The following is a 16306-nucleotide window of genomic DNA, read 5'->3' as shown; positions in this document are numbered from 1 at the left end:
GTTTGTGCAAAGGGAAGAGTTCTGGACGGCCGAGAACGAGTGATGAAAATGTAGCACGCATCCAGCAAGCATTTGTTCGCAGCCCAGGAAAATCGACTCGCAGAGCTAGCAGAGAGCTGCAAATTCCACAATCAACTGTATGGAGAGTCCTACGAAAAAGGTTAGTTATGAAACCTTATCGTCTGAAATTGGTTCAAGCACTGTCTGCAGCTGATAAGATTAAAAGAATCGATTTCTGTGATTTTATCCTTGCTCAAATGGAAACAGATGAATCTTTCGTTTCAAAGATTGTGTTTAGTGATGAAGCAACTTTCCACACTAACGGGAAAGTCAACCGTCACAATGTCTGTATATGGGGCACTGAGAATCCGCGGGAAACAACTCAGTATGAACGTGACTCGCCTAAGGTGAACGTTTTCTGTGCCATTTCAGCCAATAAAGTTTTTGGTCCCTTTTTCTTCGAAGGTGCTACTGAAACTGGACTACAGTATCTGGAGATGTTAGAGAATTGGCTGTTCCCTCAGCTCGAACAAGAAGCACAACAATTCATATTTCAGCAGGATGGAGCGCCCCCACATTCCCACTTATCTGTCCGTAACTACCTGAACGTCAACTACCCGAGGCGATGGATCGGCCGCCAGGCAGCCCGTGACAGAGCACTTCATCAATAAGCCCTGATCTTACCCCCTGCGATTTTCTCTTATGGGGGTATGTTAAGGATATGGTGCTTCGGCCTCCTCTCCCAGCCACCGTTGATGATTTGAAACGAGAAATAACAGCAGCTATCCAAACTGTTACACCTGATATGCTACAGAGAGTGTGGAACGAGTTGGAGTATCGGGTTGATATTGCTCGAGTGTCTGGAGGGGGCCATATTGAACATCTCTGAACTTGTGTTTGAGTGAAAAAAAACCGTTTTAAATACTCTTTGTAATGATGTATAACAGAAGGTTATATTATGTTTCTTTCATTAAATACACATTTTTAAAGTTGTGGTATTCTTTTTGAATCACCCTGTATCGTGAGCACAAACAAAGTTGACACTCGGCGTGGTGGCTGATGGGAGCGACTGCAAAGGCATTTCAAATTTACAGCCGCTCCCAGCAGCCCGCGCGCCGAGTGTCAACTTTTTTTGCGCGTTTAATATGTCGCTTTGACCAGGTGACAAACGATTGCCCTTGGATACCATTACTTCTTGCCATAGCGTACCCAGAATAGGAGAATCTTCATAGACCTCAAAATGTGTTTTTATGCTCTCACTTGTGACGGTGTTTCGACATTGAACAACTTCCACAAGGGACAGAAAGTCGTTGTCTTCCGAATATGCGGCATCTCGTCAGGAGATGCATCATTGAGGGGAAAGCTTCTGTAAGGTGATGAAACATTAGTAAGGCGTCATCTAGAGCGTAATCAGTCGTGAGTGTTTTCGTTTCTTCTCGTTTGGGCTTTGAATGTGCAGTGATGCCTGTACATGTTTGCTTTTATAACTATTGGTCACAATTCATCGACCTTTGATTACGGATGGAGGTTATCAGTGAAACAATCGGTTCTCGGTTACACCTGACTGTTAAAACCACTTGAAAAACCAAATTTGTGAAATAACCAATTTTCGGTTTTTGTGGCTATTATCTCCTACCGCAAACGTAGACTTAGAACAAAGATTGAAACATCCTAAAAGTCTCTCCGACTTCTGCATTATAAGTTTCAAAATACGCACTATCAAAATATCAAAATCCACCCACCGTTCGTTTCTTTTCTTGAAAAGTAATAAGAGGTTACATACCACAAAAATTCACCAGTATTCTGCTACTAATTCCAAATCGTTAAATCTTCTTTAAAAAATCACTTTGTAATCGAGGGTCGTAACAGTATTTGGCTTTATGAATAGTCAGTGCTAAAGGATGAAAACCGAGGTTGGGTAACGCCATTTTTCGTGTTAAGTTGCCGTTTTGCAAGAGCTACAAGTACATAAAGGCATACTATGCAGATACGCGCAGCAAATCAGCTACTTCCTACGTTTATTATAAACTATAAATGAACTATTAAGTTTTTAATTTATTGCTGTTTCCATAACTTTCTTTCTCTCTTATTATTTCATAGAAATGGCGGACAAATAAAAACTGTTGTGTAAAATTTGTAGCGTTCTTTTTCTTTAACTATGTTTAGGGAATACCCCTTATTTTAGTCAAATAAATATATATTTAATTTTTAATGGGAATTTTAATAGAATAGAATTTTTGTGAAAAAACCAAAAATGCTCTTTCAGAAAATTCAAATGAACAGTTTCAATAGCAGACTAAAATACTTACCAGGAGCAATTACATGGCAACAGTTAAAATTTCAATCATGAATTAATCTAGTGCGATTATTTATTGTCCAGTCTGTTCATAAATACTCGTCTTTCAGTGTGCTAGTCTGTAACTTCACGCCTTTGGTCAGAAACAATATCATCCAAAGGCCTTGCCAATGTTTCAGAAGTCACAGAATCACCTACCAAACTCGTTTTTAAACATTAATTTTATCTAAAACAAAACAAAAATTAGCACCACTGCTATGGCGAATTGATACATCGCTTTTATATGCCTTTATCAGTAAAAAAGAAAAGAATACCTATTGTAACCGAGACCAAACAAATACCTAAAAATACCGGTGAATCACAACTAAAAAGCGGTTTTGGTATGTTCAATAGGATTGTGTAAAAAGAGTCGTTAGCGTACCTCGAAATTTGGACAAATGTGGAGAACCAATAAAGGAAACGTAGTACTATTTATGTTAATTTTTGAGGAAATCCGTAGATTCAGTCCAACACCCACTAAGACTATTTTATCAGCTTGAGAAAGAATGCTGTACACACAATCTCTAATCTCATACCCCATACGTTTGGTGTCACCTGTGCAGGTGCTTGACGGCAGGACGTTGCTTCAGTAATCAACCCTCTGCTTGGTGATAATTTTTTCGACAGTTCGATCGCCTCATACTTTTGTAATAACACGATTACAATGATTTACGAAACACTTAGCACAAGAATTATCTTTAGATCACGATTTGAAACGAAATTTGGCATGCTCCCTTTTGGTGTTGTGTTGTGTAATCACCCACAGTACTTGGCGACTCTTACAGTCCTGTTCATCCTTATGACGGAAACATTAGTCGTCACAATGGTGGTACGTTTTAAAAACGCCGGTTCTTCCATGAGCAGATCGCGCTCTGTTTGTTTTGTTTGTTCAGACGTTTGAATAACCGATAACACCAATCCAACGTGGGATTTTTTAATAGCATAATATCATTACACAGACCTGCATCTGCTCCATGAAAGATAAGAATGTTGCCGAGGGCTCTATCGTGATAGAAAAGATTACAGACCTGTTCAACACTCTTTAATTTACAATCTCGAGTGAGACCTTGTTGCATGGTTACTCATTTCTTTAAGGAATCTCAAAGTTTCTTATATGTCCTATTGAGTTTAAATATTATGTTGTTAGTATTATTATTTATTGTAGGTATAAGAGACGGATATATGTTTTGCACACGGATAAACAAAGTATAATTATTTGTAATTTTTTTAAAATTTTATATCTGTCCAATAAAAGATTCAGTAAAATAAAAAATAGCTTGCCGCCACCTCTGGAATCTTATTTAAAAAAATTATTTTATTTGTACTTCACTTCCTTTAATCCAATACATGTAGGTCCTTGTCCGGATATAATTATTGCCCCGTCATGTAGGCATGAGAACCTGCATTACCTTCTGCACTCTGTACTGTAAAGTGTTGCCCCAGTGTAGCTATGTAGCTGGACCAATGTTCCTTTGCCAAGTCGCACTGGTGGAACGCCAGTGGCGTCAATGGAGTCCACCTGATATCCTTTTGCCATTATTCCCGTTCATAAATCTTTCGTAACATTGTCAAAATGGTTCAGTTGGCTCTGAGCACTATGGGACTTAACATCTGAGATCATCAGTCCCCTAGAACTTAGAGCTACATAAACCTAACTAACCTAAGGGCATCACACACACCCATTCCCGAGGCAGGATTCCAACCTGCGAGCGTAGCAACAGATTTTCCTCGCTAACATTAACAGACTGCAAGAGGTTCAACATTTGAACTGCACAATCATATTACTGCTCTATGTGGAAAGAACTATAGACAGATTATTGTTCCTACCCGTGATTATGAGGTAGGGCACGAAAGAAGGATTCACCAACAAAAGAGTACAGAAAGTTCCAGACTTTATGAATTTCACGACATCATGGCCCTCTGCGACCATTGACTATCGTGAAGTCTACGTGACGTGTTAGCAAAATGTAGAATAGTAGGCCATACTGAGCACCCAGGAGGATATGAAATTCCTCAACGGTGAAATCTTCGTCGATTTCGACTGAAGTGCCTCGTCTTTAGTAGCTGCCAGTGAGTGCCCATGTCGGTTGCTAGTGGTTGGCTAGCATTGATGGTTGTGTTAGCTTGAAAATGCGATCGACCGGCCCACTGATGTGCAGCGGTTTGTCTCCTGTCGCTGCGCCACATAGGGCTTCCGGTGAAATAAACTACGATAGGCTTGGGTAGCAGCCGGATCTTTAAGATGACGCATCTTTCAGTGTCTCAGCTGGCCATCATCTTCAGGTGAGCGGTCGCTTTTATTCTCTTCGTTCTGAAGCTACTCTGGAGATAGCGCTCGTTTTTAGACTAGCAGACAGCAACCGGCGCTTGCTCCACTTGCGGTAAGTGCTGTCTCCACTGCAGAGGACACGAGCAATGCTGCCGGTAATGAACGCAAACAAAATCCAGGTATCACTGCCGTAACTAGTGGTCAAAGTTGTCATGGCGTAACGTGAGGAGCCGGCACGCCAGTCGGGAACGATAGAGAAGAGAAGGCTGTGGGAAGACGTCAGCCAATCGCACGCTGACCGACCCCTCTCCAGGACGACAACGCGACAGCAGCGGCCCCTACATGAAGAAGACATAAGCGCCGCGACCGACTGATGTCGGCCCAGTTCTATAGCAGCCTCAACTTCAGTCACTTCAGTTGTACTCTCTATGTAGCACAGACTTGGAGTTGTCTATACTGAAGCAGATTGGTTATTTTGTATGTCGCCCTTTGCTTGCGACACATCTGTGTAGTTACAAAAGTTAAGTATCGTAATTTTGATTTTCTAATAAAACTCATTAATACAATTTGTTTGAAAGTTTGTCTAGCGAACCGAGCATGCAGGCTTCCTAGACACCACAAAAGTATCATGCCAGTTGGGTGAAAGAACATCGTGTTTTAATGTACGCTGGCGCAGGGATCCATGAGTTCTGCAGCTAGTCCTTGTACTTATCAATAAGACTGGAAGCCAACGTAATTTCAGTGGATTCATTCAGAACACTATTCCAGTAACGAGAAGCGGTTAAGTAATGCAGATTTTTCGGATTATTGTAACGTTACGTGGCGTCGATACTCGGCACCTCTGACCTATCTGTATGAATAGTGTGGCCAATGTATGAATTACCATATTGCTATGGAATCTTACAAAGCGAGAGCTTCCTCAGCCCCATATCATCTTAAGCAGAACCACAACTGGCACTAACCTTAACTGACACATGAAACTCTGTTCGCTAATTTAGATGGCAAGCTCCCAGAACATGGTAGGTAAGCAACTTATGTACGTTCAAATTGCTGCGCGTACAGTGACGATTAGAATTCTCAGGCACGAAGCATTTGCTTCTCAGAGAATCCGTTTTGTTTCATTATAGACTAAGTGTTCAGTTTCTGCGTAACCTCTCCATACCAGACATGGTATATGCTCTTTGAACTAGCTTCCTAAGGAACCCAGTACTTTGTTTGGCGAGTGACGCCTATTCGCATGCAAGTAATGGACAATATGCGGAAGTTTGCGGTGGATCATATACGCCAGAGCATCGTCGTTTCGTTTCTAGACAAGAACATCTACAATTGAGAGCTTTCCACATCCATTGTAAACTTAGTGCTGGGGTGAAGCGAATTAAAATTTTCTAAGAAACGGATAAGGGTGTCGTTTCCATGTGGCCAAACTACACTCCTGGAAATTGAAATAAGAACACCGTGAATTCGTTGTCCCAGGAAGGGGAAACTTTATTGACACATTCCTGGGGTCAGATACATCACATGATCACACTGACAGAACCACAGGCACATAGACACAGGCAACAGAGCATGCACAATGTCGGCACTAGTACAGTGTATATCCACCTTTCGCAGCAATGCAGGCTGCTATTCTCCCATGGAGACGATCGTAGAGATGCTGGATGTAGTCCTGTGGAACGGCTTGCCATGCCATTTCCACCTGGCGCCTCAGTTGGACCAGCGTTCGTGCTGCACGTGCAGACCGCGTGAGACGACGCTTCATCCAGTCCCAAACATGCTCAATGGGGGACAGATCCGGAGATCTTGCTGGCCAGGGTAGTTGACTTACACCTTCTAGAGCACGTTGGGTGGCACGGGATACATGCGGACGTGCATTGTCCTGTTGGAACAGCAAGTTCCCTTGCCGGTCTAGGAATGGTAGAACGATGGGTTCGATGACGGTTTGGATGTACCGTGCACTATTCAGTGTCCCCTCGACGATCACCAGTGGTGTACGGCCAGTGTAGGAGATCGCTCCCCACACCATGATGCCGGGTGTTAGCTCTGTGTGCCTCGGTTGTATGCAGTCCTGATTGTGGCGCTCACCTGCACGCCGCCAAACACGCATACGACCATCATTGGCACCAAGGCAGAAGCGACTCTCATCGCTGAAGACGACACGTCTCCATTCATCCCTCCATTCACGCCTGTCGCGACACCACTGGAGGCGGGCTGCACGATGTTGGGGCGTGAGCGGAAGACGGCCTAACGGTGTGCGGGACCGTAGCCCAGCTTCATGGAGACGGTTGCGAATGGTCCTCGCCGATGCCCCAGGAGCAACAGTGTCCCTAATTTGCTGGGAAGTGGCGGTGCGGTCCCCTACAGCACTGCGTAGGATCCTACGGTCTTGGCGTGCATCCGTGCGTCGCTGCGGTCCGGTCCCAGGTCGACGGGCACGTGCACCTTCCGCCGACCACTGGCGACAACATCGATGTACTGTGGAGACCTCACGCCCCACGTGTTGAGCAATTCGGCGGTACGTCCACCCGGCCTCCCTCATGCCCACTATACGCCCTCGCTCAAAGTCCGTCAACTGCACATACGGTTCACGTCCACGCTGTCGCGGCATGCTACCAGTGTTAAAGACTGCGATGGAGCTCCGTATGCCACGGCAAACTGGCTGACACTGACGGCGGCGGTGCACAAATGCTGCGCAGCTAGCGCCATTCGACGACCAACACCGCGGGTCCTGGTGTGTCCGCTGTGCCGTGCGTGTGATCATTGCTTGTACAGCCCTCTCGCAGTGTCCGGAGCAAGTATGGTGGGTCTGACACACCGGTGTCAATGTGCTCTTTTTACCATTTCCCGGAGTGTATAATAATGTCATACAACTTTTCTGCAGAAAAATTAACAACTACGTGTGATAAGGGACTATCCATCACTATTCCGTCAGTTTTGCATAACAATTGTACTAAATAAAAAGTAAGTTGAAGTAAGCGCATGATAATACAGCTCCTAACTTCTTCTCATCATTTTAGTGATTAATCCTAAGGATTCGTCGAGTGAAACTGCCGAATAAATTCCGCTTATACACAAATATGATATTTACATTTGCTGACATAGGGACAAAGAACATCCCCTACATACTTCACCAACTTTTAGGTGGGCGCGCCGATATCTAACAATTGGACATAAAGGCACCCCTACCTTGTCATTTAATCTCGGCTGAACAGCAGCACCAGGCAGCAATTTCTTAACGTATTTTCTAGAAAACCAAGGTCATTTACAAGAGTAGCACCAAGATCATTCCCTGAAATTAATAGAATTACGTAAATTCTAATAACTAAGAGCTCATGTGGTGCTCATGGAATTTCTAAGAGAATTATGAAAAGTTTATCTGCATTAATAAGTAATGTTCTTACAGAATTTTGAAAAGTTGGTCTGCTTTAATAAGAAATGTTGTTAGTGATTTATGTAATGCATCACTGACACAGGAACATTTGCTACACAGAATAAAATACGCGAGTGTTAACACTCTTCAAAAGAAAGACAGCATGAAAATCTTAAATAAATATCCTCCAGTTTTCTTACTGGCATCTTTTTCCAAAGGGTGCGAAAAAGTAATATACTCAAGAGAAGTTTAACGTTCAAATACAAACAGTTTACTCAGTATATCACAGTTGGTATTTCAGAGAGGTTGCTCAGCTGAGAATATCACTTACACATTCACTCCTCAAATATCAGAAGCCTTAAATAATAAAATATCACCAGTTCATATTTTTTGTGGTCTTTCCAAGAAGTTTCATTATGTACATCAAGTTAAATTCTAGGAAGAAAGTCAAGTTTTATGGAATGAATGGCTTAACAGACAAGTGGTTAAAATCATTCTTAAGTAATAGACTGCAAAAAATTGTACTGAATAATTCAAACAACGCTGGAGGAATAGAGAATATAAGTCCTGGGAAGAAATCGCGTACCACAGGGTTCAATTTTGTGCCCACTACTAATCCTTATGTAAGTGAATGACCTTCCACTTAACATTCAACAAGCAGAATTGGTACATACTGCTAATGATACTAGTGTTACAACAAATCCCATTACATAGGGAGCCACAGAAAAGATTTTTTATGGTGTTTTTCAAAGAATTAATTAATGGTTCTCCAAAAATGGACTCTCCGTTAATCTTGAGAAAACACAGTATATTCAGGTCTGTATAGCAAAAAGTAACACCAACAACTGATAGAGTTGATGAACAGGAGTCAGTAAATAGTGTAGACTGCTAAAAATGTGTGGGTACACATGATCATGGAAACTTAAATGGGCAGAAGCATGTTAGTGAGCTACTAAAACACTTTAGTTCAGACACTTTTGCCCTTTGTATAATTGCTAGTCATAAAAACAAGCTCATTTCTACTCACTAATGACTTATGGAATAATTTTCTGGGGTAATTCACCACTTAGAAAGTACTGTTTGGGCAAAAGCGAGCTGTAAGAATGATACGTGGAGGTTACCCACGTCGTCATATAGGTACCTCTTCAATGAGTTAGGCAATACACCTTCACCCCCACAATACACATATTCACCAATGAAATTCGTCGCAATTAATCAATCATAAGTTGACAAGAATAACGATGTTCATTACTACAAAACAAGAGGACAATACTCCCATTATTACCCATTATTAAAGCCGTTATTGGTTCAGCAAGGAGTTGAGTATGACCCAACAACAAGTTTTGATCTTCTGACCAATGGCATTGAAGGGTCTCTGTTGGATTCCTTTCATGTTAATTTCTTAAATCTGTTGTCATTTACGGCATAAACTCCTCTTCTAAATTTACTGTGGCGTTTCTGACTATCTGGGAGGAGACTGAGTAGAGGAACGTGTTACTTTTACACATAAACAAGAACGATCTGTCACACTACTACACTTTAAAACACAGTTTATATGTAATTCATGTCACACAGTCTCATACGGAACCTACATTCGCTTTCTTTCATATACTGTATATGATAAAATACTGTCATCCCCCTTCCCTTCTGTGTGAGAGGATGAATGAGCAAATGCATTTGTAGTTGCATGTTGGATGGTGGCAGAAAAGCCTGTCTGCTAGAGAACAGTAGGACCAACGTCGGAACAGGTAGCTACGCTTTCTAAAAGCAGAGAGGTTTCTATGCTTAGTATGGTCCTGTCTATCCCTTGTCATGTTGGTATAGGAAGCTGCGTCTCTGGTCACTTCCGTTTGTATTTGGGAAGCACGCTCGGTAGGAGCGCAGGGCTGTCTGTCCGTGGCGAGCGTCTGAAGTGGTAAGATCTCCGGCTAAGCGCGTGTCTGCTAAGTCCGTAGGACAATGGATTTCTTGAGTTCAGCCTAACTGAAAATTTAATCACCTTTATTTCAGGTTTAGCTCTAAAATATCTAATGTTATCTTAAATTGCAACGCAGTGTAATTCGCGTGTGAAGTTCAGAATATCTTCCGGTAGTTGCTTTGTCACTACTTTGTGAGTAAAGTGGAACCACGTGTTGATCAGTAACTCTAACTAAGATCATCAATCTTAAATGCGAATGTGCTTGAGATTATAACGTCTCGTCTTGCCAATATTTTCCAATATAGCAACTTTTCTTTATGTTCAACCCACGTGGGGTGTACTTTGCGAGACCAGTACCACGTGCTTATACAATTGTTTGACCCATCAGGTTAATAGTAAGACGTTAGTAACCAGTTCGAGGTTTTTCTTTTGTAAATTGCTTTTCGATCTAATTTATTTTAATTATCAAAATTATTGTGGAGTCACATTCTTTGTGTAAACCAAGTTGACCACGTGAAGCATGTGGTATAATCATCAAAGTAGCCCTCAGCTATTCTTTTCGGGAAGATTTCACAGAGAGTTAGTATGAATTTAGTATACCAGTGTGTGGTAATTACATGACGGACAGGATTGTGCTACGAACGTAACTTCTTTGGGTGAAAATTGAATCGGTTGGTTGTGGTTAATTTCCTCTTGCATATGTTTCAACGTTCTTCGTGTGTTATTTTATGAATGCAGTGTTGTATGCAGTCTCCCAATCGTGGGTCCATATTTGATGTGTTCCGTAAGATTACAAACTCGCATTTTCACAGTCCTAAATAAGGCACCAGCTTAGTTATGACTCACGTTTAATATGCTGAAATTTCAGTGATCAATGTGAAACATCCCCTTTTGAACACTTATACATGACTGTGCTTAAACTGACACACAATATTTTTAGCGCAACGCAATCTGACTTTCAGAAATCCCTACAAAAGAATGGCCCTGACTAACATTAACCTATGCGTTTCACAAATCGCTTACCTCACAAAAATCTTCGTTACTCGAACTACTGCAGTACAGCGAGAGCCACTACTGCCAGCTAAATAAAAGATTCAAACTACGGAAGGCACTAACTACTGATAGGCATAGTTAGCAAATGAAAGATTTTAATAGAGAACAAACAATGTATTTACCTTAATAGTCATAATATATATAGCAGTTCATGACAAATTACAAAACTCCGCCATCTCTCTCCCCACATCCACCACTGCTGGCGGCTCACCTCCAACTGCGCAACGCTACGCGCTGTTCACAGCCAGCTGCCTAACACTACAATGGCGAGTATTACAACAATGCAAAGCAGCCACAGACTGCACACAGCACAGCCAGTGATTTTCATACAGAGGTGGCGTTACCAATAAAAAAACCTAAACAGCCTACTTACAAACGTTAACATAAATTTCGAAATATAAACTGATTTATTTCTTGTTATTTAAATTCGGTTGTCGTATGACTATTAAAAGATTATAATTAATGTTAGTCTGGTTAGGAATTTGGTAAGCTAGACTGGATACCTGGTGAAACAGTTGCGCAGTAATGCAAGGTAAACTTCCGCAGACAACTCACAGCTTTTAACCCGCTTTTATTGTCTATCAGCACCGCATTCATAGCAAATTAAAGTAACAACGTTACAACATAATGAAATCTAACCCAAAAGCATTTCTTCTGGACAACTTCCATTGTATGAACAAATTTGTTTTTAAAAAACGGTAACTTGAAAACAAGACTTGTTGATGAGTTTAGTTGCATGAGTACGACTAAAAAATGTATTCATATCATCTAAATCGACTTGTTCCACATAATTTAGATAAAAGAATAATTCAGATATTTTTTGGAACCTTAAACTAACTAACGGAAGAGTGGAAGCACTTCTCGTCGTGAGATGGCTCACTGAGTAAGAATTCCAATTTCCACTATTCCTTGCACGAGCAAGGAGCGGAATGGCATTCCCTTAGGGCCCTGATAAAATTGCTAAATCATTATTTTGTCTAACGAACGAATAGGTGCCTTTCAACAGAGGAGGTATTATATATCGGCGGCCGAAAAGCCTTAACGTGAAACACAGCTTTTGTTTGAATTCTTCCGCTCGATACTATGGGAAACTGGGCTCTACTTGTTCTACAGACAGACGAATTTCGTAATGGGAATCATTTGATTTGTTGTGCGTAATAGCTACTCTGAGATAAAGAGATTACTACTAGAGACGAGGAATTCGTGACGGCCAGTGTCAAACGAGACGACTGTAAAATGAAAGTCTTCTAACAAGAAGGCAGCCGCCTCCTGCTGTGGTGCTTTCACATGCTACGGTACTCCTCTCTAACCGCACATGATCCTCTTTAACCCCGCGCTCTACACACTCACCTCTGTTGCCATGTCAAGATATGACACGTCCGTTTCTTGGAAATCCATTGCTGTGCATCGTTCAAACACGCACACAAGCTGTTATTTCACCCTTTAAGGCGGTGAATCGTACTGGCAGTAGTTTTCACGTTTCCTCATTTGACAGCTCATCCTTGGCTGGGCTTGGGTAATATTAAAGTTTCCTATCTCACTTCTCACACGTACGACATGTGTGTGCACTTAGTCATTTGGAGAATTCAGAGCAGCCGTGGCGTATGTCAGTCCCGTCCCAATATCGTCGGTGGTATAACGTTTTGTGAATCTGTTTACAAGTTGGGTGAGAACATAACCACATATGGCGTGTTTACAAGCACTGTACCAATATTATTTCCATAGGAATAAAGACATGCTTTTTGTGGGCAATCAAAGATAATTTCGAGCTTCGCTTCATTTTCCTACGGCAAAAAGAAGAAATGTTCACATTTTTCTTCACAGTGGTCAATCAGGATATTTCCACATTTAATAATGTCTTTTACCTTCATTTATCATAAGAAAAATGTCTGAATACAGACCCACACATGGGAACCACACTGACAAATAATTATCAAAATTGTAGGATATTTTCACACTTATACTACACTCCTGGAAATGGAAAAAAGAACACATTGACACCGGTGTGTCAGACCCACCATACTTGCTCCGGACACTGCGAGAGGGCTGTACAAGCAATGATCACACGCACGGCACAGCGGACACACCAGGAACCGCAGTGTTGGCCGTCGAATGGCGCTAGCTGCGCAGCATTTGTGCACCGCCGCCGTCAGTGTCAGCCACTTTGCCGTGGCATACGGAGCTCCATCGCAGTCTTTAACACTGGTAGCATGCCGCGACAGCGTGGACGTGAACCGTATGTGCAGTTGACGGACTTTGAGCGAGGGCGTATAGTGGGCATGCGGGAGGCCGGGTGGACGTACCGCCGAATTGCTCAACACGTGGGGCGTGAGGTCTCCACATTACATCGATGTTGTCGCCAGTGGTCGGCGGAAGGTGCACGTGCCCGTCGACCTGGGACCGGACCGCAGCGACGCACGGATGCACGCCAAGACCGTAGGATCCTACGCAGTGCCGTAGGGGACCGCACCGCCACTTCCCAGCAAATTAGGGACACTGTTGCTCCTGGGGCATCGGCGAGGACCATTCGCAACCGTCTCCATGAAGCTGGGCTACGGTCCCGCACACCGTTAGGCCGTCTTCCGCTCACGCCCCAACATCGTGCAGCCCGCCTCCAGTGGTGTCGCGACAGGCGTGAATGGAGGGACTAATGGAGACGTGTCGTCTTCAGCGATGAGAGTCGCTTCTGCCTTGGTGCCAATGATGGTCGTATGCGTGTTTGGCGCCGTGCAGGTGAGCGCCACAATCAGGACTGCATACGACCGAGGCACACAGGGCCAACACCCAGCATCATGGTGTGGGGAGCGATCTCCTACACTGGCCGTACACCACTGGTGATCGTCGAGGGGACACTGAATAGTGCACGGTACATCCAAACCGTCATCGAACCCATCGTTCTACCATTCCTAGACCGGCAAGGGAACTTGCTGTTCCAACAGGACAATGCACGTCCGCATGTATCCCGTGCCACCCAACGTGCTCTAGAAGGTGTAAGTCAACTACCCTGGCCAGCAAGATCTCCGGATCTGTCCCCCATTGAGCATGTTTGGGACTGGATGAAGCGTCGTCTCACGCGGTCTGCACGTCCGGCACGAACGCTGGTCCAACTGAGGCGCCAGGTGGAAATGGCATGGCAAGCTGTTCCACAGGACTACATCCAGCATCTCTACGATCGTCTCCATGGGAGAATAGCAGCCTGCATTGCTGCGAAAGGTGGATATACACTGTACTAGTGCCGACATTGTGCATGCTCTGTTGCCTGTGTCTATGTGCCTGTGGTTCTGTCAGTGTGATCATGTGATGTATCTGACCCCAGGAATGTGTCAATAAAGTTTCCCCTTCCTGGGACAATGAATTCACGGTGTTCTTATTTCAATTTCCAGGAGTGTATTTTACAAATTAGCAGTAGTTGTGTCCGGGGAACGAATGATAATGGCGTAGTCAGGGACGTTGACATTGAATACATGACGTCATCTATGATCTTGAACGTCCACTCCTGGAATGAATACTCGTACATACTGACCTTTGACCTTGAATGCATGACGTCACCACACCTCAGTCCTCTATCCCTCTCACCTTTCACGGCAAATCACCAGCCGTTGAAACATAACAGCGAGTCAGTATGTACCTCTAAAATCACCTTGTTCTATTGGTGCTACGATCAAAAGTATACGAACGATACGAACAGTGTAAACGAAACAGCCAGTCACTACGAAGCCGCAGAGCTACCATTCTGTTCTTTTGGCGTCAGGTCAAAAGTAACCAGATTATCTGAATTTTGTAAACGAAACACCTTATCAGCAACGTCTGGACGTGATTGTCGAAAGCTGCCTGAGGTGGGTGGGCACTCTGTCCCATATTTCGCGATAGTGAAAGAAAAGGCTGCTCTTCCTTGAACTTTTCCAATGTTCATCATTATCCCAATTTCGTAAAGGTGCTATACTTACGAGCAGTAAAATTGTTCAAATGGCTCTGAGCACTGTGAGACTTGTACTGTCTGATTTTTAGTCATAGAGACCCAGCTAAATACAATATGGCAAAAATGGCAAATCGTATGCCAAATAACTGATACATTTGTTGCACTATTCCATTAAGGTGACACCTTAGTTTTCACTCTTCAATGACTCCTTCATCAGACCACTCCTCCTTAAGGACTGTATTGTTCATATACATGCCATTACTGAATATTACTGCTCCTACACTGTAGTTAAGAGTACGGCGCAGTTCTATTACAATGGGATGTCAACTCAATTGTTTTGACAAAAGGAGGTCGTGGCTTGTTGCGATATTTTTTTTCTAGTAGCTATGTTGGACAAGGCAACGGCCTTGCCACAGTGGATACACCGGTTTCCGTGAGATCACCGAAGTTAAGCGCTGTCGGGCGTGGCTGGCACTTGGATGGGTGACCATCCAGCCGCCATGCGCTGTTGTCATTTTTCGGGGTGCACTCAGCCTCGTGATGCCCATTGAGGAGCTACTCGACCGAATAGTAGCGGCTCCGGTCAAAGAAAACCATCATAACGACCGGGAGAGCGGTGTGCTGACGACACACCCCTCCTATCCGCCTCCTCATCTGAGGATGACACGGCGGTCGGATGGTCCCGATGGGCCATTTGTGGCCTGAAGACGGAGTGCATGTTCGACAAGGTAGCCACTTAATAAGGGTCCCGACCAAACTGATGAGATGTTTTTAAATTTAGAAGGGCAGAACGTTCTCGAACGTATCTCCTTCTCTTCTTGTCACAGAAACACATTTTGACACACGGACGTGTCCTGTTACGGTACACTGCTTTAACTTTAAACGGTGTTGTCTCAGGAGTGCTACCGTCCTATTCTCTCTTCGCTGGACGGATGTTTTCACTGCCCAGAGGACCAGAGGAGCCATAGGAAATAATAGTCTGAGAATTTGTGGATGAAATAAAGTTTTCATGAACAGCTAGAGATAAAGGAGTTCCCCCAGACAGAGCCCACTTGCTTACACAGCTAAGGCTCGGCAGGGTCCGCATACTCGTAGGTTGCGCAATAGCAACTGTTCCACCTCAACAGCCATCCACCCCACAGTCAGGTGGCACACTTTGAAGTTGCCCTTCGTTTACAGACATTTGCACTCCTCGCTGAAACCATACCCAGTCTACGAAGATTGAGCTCCCTGGCGTGCTTGCCATTTACCACGACCCAGGAGGCAAAAGTGACTTATCGAATACAACGAACGCGGCGAGAGTAACCTCCCACCCGAACTTGCCCCACCTCCCCCGACAATAATGTTACTAAATGCCTCTAAAGTAATACTTTAACAAATAACCCTTCTCCAGTCACTGAGAACAGCAACATCAAAATAATGTTTTCCAATACAACGCCTTATAT

At 43.5% G+C, this 16306-nt stretch overlaps 1 pseudogene; it reads left to right on the top strand.

Moving 5' to 3' along the window:
* The first annotated feature begins 15258 nt into the window (after nt 1-15258).
* Nucleotides 15259-15375, top strand: LOC126238108 (5S ribosomal RNA; annotated as a pseudogene).
* Nucleotides 15376-16306: the final 931 nt, after the last annotated feature.

This window comes from Schistocerca nitens, chromosome 2 (genome assembly GCF_023898315.1).
Source record: "Schistocerca nitens isolate TAMUIC-IGC-003100 chromosome 2, iqSchNite1.1, whole genome shotgun sequence".
NCBI classification, from domain to species: Eukaryota; Metazoa; Arthropoda; class Insecta; order Orthoptera; family Acrididae; genus Schistocerca; species Schistocerca nitens.
Note: the sequence above shows the minus strand (reverse complement) of the source record. Positions and strands in the feature narration are given on the sequence as shown.